Source organism: Pleurodeles waltl, chromosome 4_1, assembly GCF_031143425.1.
Source record: "Pleurodeles waltl isolate 20211129_DDA chromosome 4_1, aPleWal1.hap1.20221129, whole genome shotgun sequence".
In the NCBI taxonomy this organism is placed as follows: Eukaryota; Metazoa; Chordata; class Amphibia; order Caudata; family Salamandridae; genus Pleurodeles; species Pleurodeles waltl.
The window spans coordinates 36,630,665-36,643,146 of record NC_090442.1 but is presented as its reverse complement, the minus strand read 5'-3'; the positions used below and the strand labels follow the sequence as shown (position 1 = coordinate 36,643,146).

At 50.1% G+C, this 12,482-nt stretch overlaps 1 long non-coding RNA gene across 6 annotated transcripts in view; it reads left to right on the top strand.

The window, feature by feature from the left end:
* LOC138287339 (uncharacterized) overlaps positions 1–12,482 on the top strand; it is a 130,113-nt gene that overhangs the window by 19,465 nt on the left and 98,166 nt on the right. The gene's annotated exons all lie outside the window — the stretch shown is intronic.

Here is a 12,482-nt window from a genome sequence, read left to right as displayed (position 1 = left end):
CTATACACTAATAAGGGATAACTGGGCCTGGTGCAAGGTGCAAGTACCCCTTAGTACTCACTACAAGCCAGACCAGCCTCCTACACCGTGCATAGAATTTTTGGTTGCAACGCAGGCACTGCGTCGATCTTACATCGCTCCGGTTCAGCTGTGCAGTGATTTTCTTGTCGCAAGGCAAGCTGTGCGTCGTTTCCGGCAGACTGTGCATCCATTTTTTGGGACACAAGGAGATGTGATGAAGTCCTTTTGGCCCTGAGACTTCAGAAACAGGAGGCAAGCTCAATCCAAGCTCTTGGAGAGCACTTCACAGCAGAGCCAGATGCCAGCAAGGCAGCAGGGCAACAGCAAGGCAGCAGTCCTTTACAGCAAAGCAGTCCAGGTGAGTTATTTGGGCAGCCAGGCTGCTCCTCTTAGCAGCTTTCAGGATCTGGTTCAGGGAGTCTGTCCTAGGAAGTGTCTGAGTTGGTATGATCAGGGACCCAGTTTATATACTCAAAAGTGCCTTTGAAGTGAGGGAGACTTCAAAAAGTGGTTTTGAAGGTCCGCTTTCAGTACAACCCTGTCTGCCAGGGTCCCAGTAGGGGTTTGGCAGTCCATTGTGTGACGACAGGCCACAGTCCTTTGAAATGTAAGTGTCAGGCCCCCCACCCTTCCAGCCCAGGAGGACCCATTCAGTATGCAGGTGTGACTGAGCATTCTGTGTTTGTGGTTGTCTGGATGAAATGCACAAGGGAGCAGCCCAGCCCAGACGTGGATTGGAGACACACTGTAAGGCACAGAAGGATTTAAGTTCAGAGAAAGGCTCACTTTCTAAAAAATCCAACCACACCAATAAGCAGCATTTTCTATAAACACTCTGGCCATACTAAATATGACCTGTCTACCCCTTTCTGATCAGAATCTACTACTCAAACGGTATATGAGGGCAAACCTAATGCTAGCCTATGAAAGGAGCAGGCCTCACAGTAGTGGAAAATGAATTTAGGAGTTTTCCACTTCCACTTACAGGACATATAAAACACACAGGTATATGTCCTGCCTTTTACCTACACAGCACCCTGCCTTGTGGGTTTCCTAGTGCCTACCTTAAGGGTGACATGTATGTAGAAAAGGGGAAGTTTAAGGCTTGGCAAGTACTTTTTAAATGCCATATCGAAGTGGCAGTGAACCTGCACCCACAGGCCTTGCAATGGCAGGCCTGAGACATGGTTAAGGGGCTACTTATGTGGGTGGCACAGTAAGTGCTGCAGACCCACTAGTAGTATTTTATTTACAGGCCCTGCGCACATGTAGTACACTTTACCAGGGACTTATAAGTAAATTAAATATGCCAATTGGGTATGAGCCAATGTTACCATGTTTTAAGGGAGAGAGCATGTGCACTTTAGCACCGGTTTGCAGTGGTAAAGTGCGCAGAGTCCTAAAACCAGCAAAAACAGTGTAAAAAAAGTGGAGGGAGGAAGGCAAAAAGTTGGGGGTGACCACCCTAAGGCTGTCCAGTCTAACACACTGACTCTACAGATGTTCTATGAAGCTTGACCTGCAAGGGGTCCATCCAGCAGCAGCTCATACACTGACTTTACAGCCATGCCACAAAGCCTTGGCCTCCCAGGGGTCCATCCAGCATCATCTCATGACTACATGACCCCCCTGGCTATCACCATCAGATCACACAAACTCAACATTATCTCCTACGCTAACAATACACAGCTCATCCGTACACTGCCTAAAGATCCCTCCCCCACAAAAGCTAACTTCCACAGATGCATGATGAATGCAGCAGACTGAATGAAGGACAACTGTCTCAAACTCAACACTGAAAAAACAGATGTCCTTATCTTTGGGAACAACACCTCGCCATGGACTGACACATGGTGGCCTGCAGAGCTCAGCACACCACCCACCCCAACAGCACGCCTGCAACCTCAGCTATATCCTGCATAGCAAGCTATTTATGAAGAAACAAGTCAACGCAGTTTCATCTGCTTGCTTCCACACCCTTTGCATTCTCTACAAGATCTTCAGGTGGCTCCCAGCAGTCACCAGAGGACCGTTACATAGGCCCTTATTACCAGCAGACTAGACTACAAAACGCACTCTACGTAGGAATCAAATCATGCCTCCTGAAGAGACTCCAGACAATACAGAACTCAGCAGCAAGACTCGACCTCTGCAGAGGGATCCCCATCACACCCCATCTCAAAAAACGACACTGGCTCCTGATTCAGAAGAGATGCCAGTTCAAGATGCTAGCCCAGGCCTTCAAGGCTCTACACAACAAAGAACCAGCATACACCAACAAATGCATGACCTTCCACCAACCGACCAGACACCTCCAATCAGCTTCCTTCTTTCTCGCAGACACTCCAAGTATCCGTCGAGCCAACATTGGAAGATGCTCCTCGCAACTTGCAGCCACAGCATGGAACAACCTCTCCCTGCACCTCAGGACTGAACATCACTCCAGCTATTCAGAAGAGAACTAAAGATCTGGATGTTCGAATGATCATTCTTCCACACTGCAGCATACAGCACCAGTGCCTCAAGACCCTCACAGGTCATTTACCACACACTATAAATGTTTGATTGATTAATCTCATACACTGACTCTACAGCCATGCCACAAAGCTCTGGTCGCCAAGGGGTCCATCCCGCATCATCTCATACCCTTGTCCACAGACGTGCTGCAAAGCCTTGGCCTCAAAGGGGTCCATCCAGCATCATCTCATGCACTGATTTCCTCTCCTCCATCTCATTCTTCTGCAACACTAACAGTTGATTCCACTTTAGTGCAGAGTTCTGCTCATAGGGAGACAGTCGGGTATATTTCCTGGTTTTGTAACATGTTCTTTCTAGTACAGAAACCGGGCAGTAAGTGGGTTTCATGAAGTTCTGGGCAAGATTCTGACATTGAGGGCACGTTGGGCTCTCTCAATCACAAAACAGTTGGACACTCTTTTTTTGTGCCTAAATGTAGTTGTGCAACAAATATTCAATGACCTTTAAGATCTCTTCTTGTGGAATCTTGGTGTAAAGGGGATCTTTGTGAAGGATTAGCATTCCTTGTCATTCTGGGTTGAATGCTAAGGCTCTGATTATGTTCAACATGTGTTTTGTGTCTTTTATGTAAGATGGCATTTGTTTAACAGGGGGAAGGGGAGGGGCTAAGGACCCAGTCAACTAAAATGGCTAGAGGCTTCAAAGCCGATCCTATAATTGACACAGTAGGACTGCCCAGAGGAGGGTGACCCTGCACGCGTACTTTAGGTATTGTATAAAAGTCAGACCTCCTGCACTAGGTGTTTTACCTTAATCATGTGCAGTTTAAGTAGTGGCAGTTCTTGTAGTATTCCTCTCTGAAGGTGCATTTACTGTGGGGTCATCGGCCCTGAAGTATCTTGGTGGACAAAGGGACAGGAGCCCCTATCCCTCTCCTGCTGCCACTCCCAAGGTTGATTTAGAAGTGTCTCACCCAAGGTTCACTTGCCAAGGCAGTGTCGGAAAGTAGCCTCTCTCTAGATTGGTTACCCCCACTTTTTAGCCTGTTTGTCAGGGTGTTTGAATGTGTCCACTGGGATCTTTCTAACCAGGATCCCAGTGACTGTGCTCTCTCTCTTTTAAATTTGGTTGCTGGTAATCCCCACAATTGGCTTACTGGTGCCCCCATGTAAGCGCCTAGTATATGGTACCCAGGGCATTGGGGTTACAGGGGATCCCTATGGGCTTGAGCAGTTATTCTGCCACCCATATGGAGCCCATGCACAGGGTTCTGCAGGCCTGCAATTGCAGTCTGCTTGAACTGGGTGCATACACCCGTTTTCACTACAGGTCGCTGCGCCAGTTCACTATAAGTCACCTCTATGGTAGGCTCTCTCAGCCCAGAGGGCAGGGTGCAGGTACCTGTGTGTGAGGGCACCCCTGCACTAGCATAAGGGTCCCCACAAACTCCAGATCCATTTTATGCGTGTACAGGACATAGGTCACTACCTATGTCCAGCTACATAATGGTAACTCCGAATGTAGGCATGTTTGGTATCAAACATGCTGGAATCATACCCCAATACTTTTGAAAGTATTGGTTCTATGATTCCATGCACTCTGAGGGCGCCTTAGAGGACCCCAGCATTGCTCCTACAGCCTTCTGAGGTTTTCCAGGCAGCCCCAGCTACGCCACCTCGCAGACAGGTTTCTGCCCTCCTGTTGCTTGAGCAGCTCAAGCCCAGGAAGGGAGAACAAAGGATTTCTTTTGGGAGAGGGGTGTAACACCCTCTCCCTTTGGAAATAGGTGTTACTGGGCTTGGGAGGGGTAGCCTCCCGAAGCCACTGGTATGCTTTGAAGGGCACATTTGGTGGCTTCCTTGCATGAACCAGTCTACACCGGTTCAGGGACCTCCAGTCCCTGCTCTGGCGTGAAACTGGACAATGGAAATGGTAGTGACCACTCCCTTGTCCATCACCACTCCAGGCGTGGTACCCAGAGCTCTTCCAGAGGGTGCCTGGGTTTTGCCATCTTGAATCCAAGGTTAGCAGGGAACTGTGGGAGAATCTGAGTAGCCAGGACAGGAAGGTGACCTCATAGCCCCCTTCTGATAGGTGGTAATCCAGCTAGGCGACCAATCCCCTTTTTATGGCTATTTAAGGTCTCTCTTTTGGGTGGTTCCTCGGATTACACTTGCAAGATTCCAGCAGGATTCCTCTGCAATCTCCGCGTCTGACAAAAGTAACTGCATCTGGACTCTCCAGGACCCGACAATCAAGGACGAAGACTTTGCCTGCAACATTGTTTCCACAGCTCCTTCCAGCTTCTGCAACATTTCCCAGGTCTTGCATCCTCTAAGGACAGCCCGTCTTCAGTCTGCACAGGTGTAGGAAAGTACCATCTTGCCTGGCATGTTACCCCCATTTTTCACTGTATATATGTTGTTTTAGTTGTATGTGTCACTGGGACCCTGCCATCCAGGGCCCCAGTGCTCATAAGTGTGCCCTGAATGTGTTACCTGTGTTATGACTAACTGTCTCACTGAGGCTCTGCTATCCAGAACCTCAGTGGTTATGCTCTCTCATTTCTTTCAAATTGTCACTAACAGGCTAGTGACCAATTTTACCAATTCACATTGGCTTACTGGAACATCCTTATAATTCCCTAGTATATGGTACTGAGGTACCCAGGGTATTGGGTTTCCAGGAGATCCCTATGGGCTGCAGCATTTCTTTTTCCACCCATAGGGAGCTCTGACAAATCTTACACAGGCCTGCCACTGCACCCTGAGTGAAATAACGTCCACGTTATTTCACAGCCATTTACCACTGCACTTAAGTAACTTATAAGTCACCTATATATATGTCTAACCTTTACCTGGTAAAGGTTAGGTGCAAAGTTACTTAGTGTGTGGGCACCCTGGCACTAGCCAAGGTGCCCCCACATTGTTCAGGGCAAATTTCCCGGACTTTGTGAGTGCGGGGACACCATTACACGCGTGCACTACACATAGGTCACTACCTATGTGTAGCTTCTCAATGGTAACTCCGAATATGGCCATGTAACATGTCTATGATCATGGAATTGCCCCCTCTATGCCATCCTGGCATAGTTGGCACAATCCCATGATCCCACGGGTCTGTAGCTCAGACCCTGGTACTGCCAAACTGCCTTTCCCGGGGTTTCACTGCAGCTGCTGCCAACCCCTCAGACAGGTTTCTGCCCTCCTGGGGTCCAGCCAGGCTTGGCCCAGGATATCAGAACAAAGGACTTCCTCAGAGAGAGGGTGTTACACCCTCTCCCTTTGGAAAATGGTGTGAAGGCAGGGGAGGAGTAGCCTCCCCCAGCCTCTGGAAATGCTTTCATGGGTACAGATGGTGCCCATTTCTGCATAAGCCAGTCTACACCGGTTCAGGGACCCCTCAGCCCTGCTCTGGCGCGAAACTGGACAAAGGAAAGGGGAGTGACCACTCCCCTGACCTGCACCTCCCCTGGGAGGTGCCCAGAGCTCCTCCAGTGTGCTCCAGACCGCTGCCATTTTGGAAACAGAGGTGCTGCTGGCACACTGGACTGCTCTGAGTGGCCAGGGCCAGCAGGTGACGTCAGAGACTCCTTCTGATAGGCTCCTTCAGGTGTTGCTAGCCTATCTTCTCTCCTAAGTAGCCAAACCCTCTTTTCTGGCTATTTAGGGTCTCTGCTTTGGGGATTTCCTGAGATAACGAATGCAAGAGCTCATCAGAGTTCCTCTGCATCTCTCTCTTCACCTTCTGATAAGGAATCGACTGCTGACCGCGCTGGAAGCCTGCAAAACTGCAACAAAGTAGCTAAGACGACTACTGCAACTCTGTAACGCTGATCCTGCCGCCTTCTCGACTGTTTTCCTGTTTGTGCATGCTGTGGGGGTAGTCTGCCTCCTCTCTGCACCAGAAGCTCCGAAGAAATCTCCCGTGGGTCGACGGAATCTTCCCCCTGCAACCGCAGGCACCAAAAAGCTGCATTACCGGTCCCTTGGGTCTCCTCTCAGCACGACGAGCGAGGTCCCTCGAATCCAGCAACTCTGTCCAAGTGACCCCCACTGTCCAGTGACTCCTCAGTCCAAGTTTGGTGGAGGTAAGTCCTTGCCTCACCTCACTGGGCTGCATTGCTGGGAACCGCGACTTTTGCAGCTACTCCGGCCTCTGTGCACTTCCGGCGGAAATCCTTTGTGCACAGCCAAGCCTGGGTCCACGGCACTCTAACCTGCATTGCACGACTTTCTAAGTTGGTCTCCGGCGACGTGGGACTCCTTTGTGTAACTTCGGGTGAGCACCGTTTCACGCATCCTCGTAGTGCCTGTTTCTGGCACTTCTCCGGGTGCTACCTGCTCCTGAGAGGGCTCCTTGTCTTGCTCGACGTCCCCTCTCTCTCCTGGTCCAATTTGCGACCTCCTGGTCCCTCCTGGGCCACAGCAGCGTCCAAAAACGCTAACCACACGATTTGCAGCTAGCAAGGCTTGTTGGCGTTCTTTCGGCGGGAAAACACTTCTGCACGACTCTCCACGGCGAGAGGGATCCGTCCACCAAAGGGGAAGTCTCTAGCCCTTTTCGTTCCTGCAGAAACCTCAGCTTCTTCTGTCCAGTAGAAGCTTCTTTGCACCCACAGCTGGCATTTCCTGGGCATATGCCCATCTCCGACTTGCTTGTGACTTTTGGACTTGGTCCCCTTGTTCCACAGGTACCCTCGACTGGAAATCCACAGTTGTTGCATTGTTGGTTTGTGTCTTTCCTGCATTATTCCTCTATCACGACTTCTTTGTCTTTGGGGGAACTTTAGTGCACTTTGCACTCAATTTTCAGGGTCTTGGGGAGGGCTAATTTTCTAACTCTCACTATTTTCCAATAGTCCCAGCGACCCTCTACAAGGTCACATAGGTTTGGGGTCCATTCGTGGTTCGCATTCCACTTTTGGAGTATATGGTTTGTGTTGCCCCTATCCCTATGTGTCCCCATTGCATCCTATTGTAACTATACATTGTTTGCACTGTTTTCTAAGACTATACTGCATATTTTTGGTATTGTGTACATATATCTTGTGTATATTTCCTATCCTCTCACTGAGGGTACACTCTGAGATACTTTGGCATATTGTCATAAAAATAAAGTACCTTTATTTTTAGTATAACTGTGTATTGTGTTTTCTTATGATACTGTGCAAGTGACACTTGTGGTACTGTAGTAGCTTCACACGTCTCCTAGTTCAGCCTAAGCTGCTCTGCTAAGCTACCATTATCTATCAGCCTAAGCTGCTAGACACCCTATACACTAATAAGGGATAACTGGGCCTGGTGCAAGGTGCAAGTACCCCTTGGTACTCACTACAAGCCAGTCCAGCCTCCTACACCATTGTGACGCTACATATAGGTATTGACCTATAGGTAGTGCACGCGTGTAATGGTGTCCCCGCACTCACAAAGTTCAGGGAATTGGCCCTGAACAATGTGGGGGCACCTTGGCTAGTGCCAGGGTGCCCTCACACTAAGTAACTTTGCACCTAACCTTTACCAGGTAAAGGTTAGACATATAGGTGACTTATAAGTTACTTAAGTGCAGTGTAAAATGGCTGTGAAATAACGTGGACGTTATTTCACTCAGGCTGCAGTGGCAGGCCTGTGTAAGAATTGTCAGAGCTCCCTATGGGTGGCAAAAGAAATGCTGCAGCCCATAGGGATCCCCTGGAACCCCAATACCCTGGGTACCTCAGTACCATATACTAGGGAATTATAAGGGTGTTCCAGTAAGCCAATGTAAATTGGTAAAATTGGTCACTAGCCTGTTAGTGACAATTTGAAAGAAATTAGAGAGCATAACCACTGAGGTTCTGATTAGCAGAGCCTCAGTGAGACAGTTAGTCACTACACAGGTAACACATTCAGGCACACTTATGAGCACTGGAGCCCTGGTGAACAGGGTCCCAGTGACACATACAACTAAAACAACATATATACAGTGAAAAATGGGGGTAACATGCCAGGCAAGATGGTACTTTCCTACAAATGGTAACTCCGAACATGGCAATGTAACATGTCTAGGATCGTGGAATTGTAACCCCAATACCATTCTGGTATTGGGGGGACAATTCCATGCATCCCCGGGTCTCTAGCACAGAACCCGGGTACTGCCAAACTTGCTTTCCGGGGTCTCCACTGCAGCTACTGCTGCTGCCAACCCCTCAGACAGGTTTCTGCCCCCCTGGGGCCTTGCTAGCCTGGTCCCAGGAAGGCAGAACAAAAGATTTCCTCTGAGAGAGGGTGTTACACCCTCTCGCTTTGGAAATGGGTGTGAAGGGCTGGGGAGGAGTAGCCTCCACCAGCCTCTGGAAATGCTTTGATGGGCACAGATGGTGCCCTCTCTGAATAAGCCAGTCTACACCGGTTCAGGGATCCCCCAGCCCTGCTCTGGTGCAAAACTGGACAAAGGAAAGGGGAGTGACCACTCCCCTGACCAGCACCTCCCAGGGGAGGTGCCCAGAGCTCCTCCAGTGTGTCCCAGACCTCTGCCATCTTGGATGCAGAGGTGTTGGGGCACAATGGACAGCTCTGAGTGGCCAGTGCCAGAAGGTGACGTCAGAGACCCCTCCTGATGGGTGCTTACCTTTCTCAGTAGCCAATCCTCCTCTGTGGGCTATTTAGGGTCTCTCCTCTGGGCTATTCCTCAGATAACAAATGCAAGAGCTTACCAGAGTTCCTCTGCACTTACCTCTTCGACTTCTGCCAAGGATCGTCTGCTGACTGCTCCAGGACGCCTGCAAAACCGCAACAAAGTAGCAAGACGACTACCAGCAACATTGTAGCGCCTCATCCTGCCAGCTTTCTCGACTGTTTCCTGGTGGTGCATGCGCTGAGGGCTGTCTGCCTTCATCCTGCACTGGAAGCCAAGAAGAAATCTCCAGTGGGTCGACGGAATCTTCCCCCTGCTAACGCAGGCACCAAACTTCTGCACCACCGGTCCTCTGGGTCCCCTCTTATCCTGACGAGCGTGATCCCTGGAACACAGGAGCTGGGTCTCCCACAGTACAGTGGCCCTTCTGTCCAAATTTGTTGGAGGCAAGTCCTTGCTTCCCCACGCCAGACAGTATTCCTGTGTACTGCGTGATCTGCAGCTGCTTGGGCTTCTGTGCACTTTTCCAAGACTTCCTTTGGGTGGTCCAACTGTCCAAATTTGGAGGAGGTAAGTCCTTGCCTCCCCTCTCCAGACAGTAATCCTGTGCACAGCGTGAACTGCAGCTACTAGGGCTCCTGTGCACATTTCCAAGCAATCCTTTGTGCACAGCCAAGCCCAGGTCCCCAGCACTCTGTCCTGCAATGCTCAGCTCCCTGAGTTGACCTCCGGCTTTGTGGGACCCTCTTTTGCAGTGTTGAGATGACCGCCATGTTTAGACTTCTTGAACCCGTGTTCAACTTCTTCTGCTGGTACTACCTTCTTCTGCTGGTACTACCTTCTTGTGCGTGGGCTCTCAACGTTGCTGAGGGCCCCCTCTGTCTCCTCTCCCAAGTGGCAACATCCTGGTCCTTCCTGGGCCCGAGCATCACCCTTTTTCTTTAACCATGAATCTTGCAGCTAGCAAGGCCTGTTTGCGGTATTTTGCCAAGGAAACAACTCTGCACCCTCCAGCACTCTGTGGGACATCTTCTGCATGAAGGAGAAGTTCCTAGCATCTTTTGTTGTTGCAGAATCTTCAGCTTCTTCCATCCAGAGGCAGTCATTTTGCACCTTCATCCGGGGTTTAGTGGGCTCCTGCCCCCCCCGGACACTTTCACGACTCTTGGACTTGGTCCCCTTCCTTTACAGGTCCTCATGCCCAGGAATCCGTCTTCAGTGCTTTGCAGTCTGTCCTCTATCACGACTTTAGTGTGTTTCTGGGGAAATAGTAGTACTTTACTCCTACTTTCCAGGGTCTTGGGGTGGGGTATCTTGGACACCCTTAGTGTTTTCTTACACTCCCAGCGACCCTCTACACACTACACCAGCCTAGGGGTCCATTCGTGGTTCGCATTCCACTTTCTTAGTATATGGTTTGTGTTGCCCCTAGGCCTATTGCATCCTAGTGTAATCTACAGTGTTTGCACTACTTTTCTAACTGTTTACTTACCTGATTTTGGTTTGTGTGTATATTTTGTGTATTTTACTTACCTCCTAGGGGGTTATATATCCTCTGAGATATTTTTGGCACATTGGGGGTCATTACGACCTCAGCAGTCTTGGCCGCGGGAGACAGAATACCGCCATTGCATGCGGTATTCCTGTCTCCCTATTATGACATTTCAGCTGGCCCAGCGGAAATGTCACATCACCATTGCAGCCAGCTCGTAATAGAGCCGGCGGCAATGCTGATGTGCAGCGGGTGCAGTAGCACCCGTCGCGCATTTATTTCGGGCAGTGAAATGCGCGACGGGGCTATGCCTGGGGGCCCCTGCACTGCCCATGCCAAGTGCATGGGCAGTGCAGGGGCCCCCAGGGGCACCCCAAGTCCCCTTACCGCCAGCCTTTCAATGGCGGTGTTTACCGCCACGGACAGGCTGGCGGTCAGGGACTCATAATCCCCAGGGCAGCGGTGGCGGTATATTGGAGGGGCCGGCGGTATGGCCGTGGCAATTGCACCACGGTCATAATTGCTGGCAGAACACCGCCAGCCTGTTGGCGGTGTTACCGCCACCTTACCGCCAGCCGCCAGGGTCGTAATGACCCCCATAGTCACTAAAATAAATTACCTTTATTTTTAGTAACTCTGAGTATTGTGGTTCTTATGATATAGTGCTATATGATATAAGTGGTATAGTAGGAGCTTTGCATGTCTCCTAGTTCAGCCTAAGCTGCTCTTCTATAGCTACCTCTATCAGCCTAAGCTGCTAGAACACTACTAATGTACTAATAAGGGATAACTGGACCTGGCACAAGGTGTAAGTACCATCAGGTACCCTCTATAAGCCAGGCCAGCCTCCTACATAGTGGAAAGGCAGGCCAGGTACATAGAGGTGTTCTCTGCACAGGTAGTGTAGAGTACCCATGTGTTTTTCCCTATCTCTGAATGTATTTCTTCCCATAAGGCTAACATGGGGGACAGATTAAAGTCAAACTGCAAAAACTGATTGCAGTGCAGCAGCCTTATAATGTTTCCTGTCATTGGATTAATAATGACAAACCACGTCAAACTGGAGGCTGGGGGAGCACTTCTGTGCATTCCCCAGTGACAGCTGTAATCATTGGGCACGCAGCTGGAATGACAGACCTCTGCCATTTGTGTGTCTGGCTGGATAAATTGGAGGGAGAGGTTTTCACACTTGGCCTCTGGGGGCCAGATCACGGCCCCACTAAAGATACAGATTTGCAATCCACGGCCCCATGGCAGACAGGAGTGAAATTTAGTTGGGGCATTTGTGGTTTAAAGGGAGAACCTCTGATCCACCCCCAACTTCAAAGGCACACTACAGTATAAGTACTGGTCCCATACTTCAGCAGGCAAGAGATACACTTGTGGGGATGTGGGAGCACAGAACCTGGTCCACATGGTGCACACTGCCAGAGGAATCTGTTTTGCACAAGGGGTATTACTACCTTTGGAAGGGATCCCACACTCTTCCTGAACAGTGGGTGGCCTGGGCGCACTACCTGTTGCTGTGTGGCACCCTGAAGTTTGCTCTTCAAGGGCTTGTTGGCTTGTGGCGGTCTCAGAGACATCAAAGACCTGCAGCGAGGGACCCACACTGACTACTTGTGACATTTAGAGCAGTGCCCTCATAAGTGCCCACATCGCCTCTTGAATCCCAACTGGTAGCGCGGCGGGAGCGTGTAAGTAAGAACTGTGCCTGAAGACCAGATTGCCTGGTGCAGAGCCCCAAGAGCATTGCTTGCATCTAATGAACGTGGACCCCACATTGTGGGGCCTTAACATGCATAAGCGTCTTGTTGGTGAGCGGATTGATCGGTTGCGGGACTCGCTATGTCGAACGTGCTGCATCTCTCTCAAG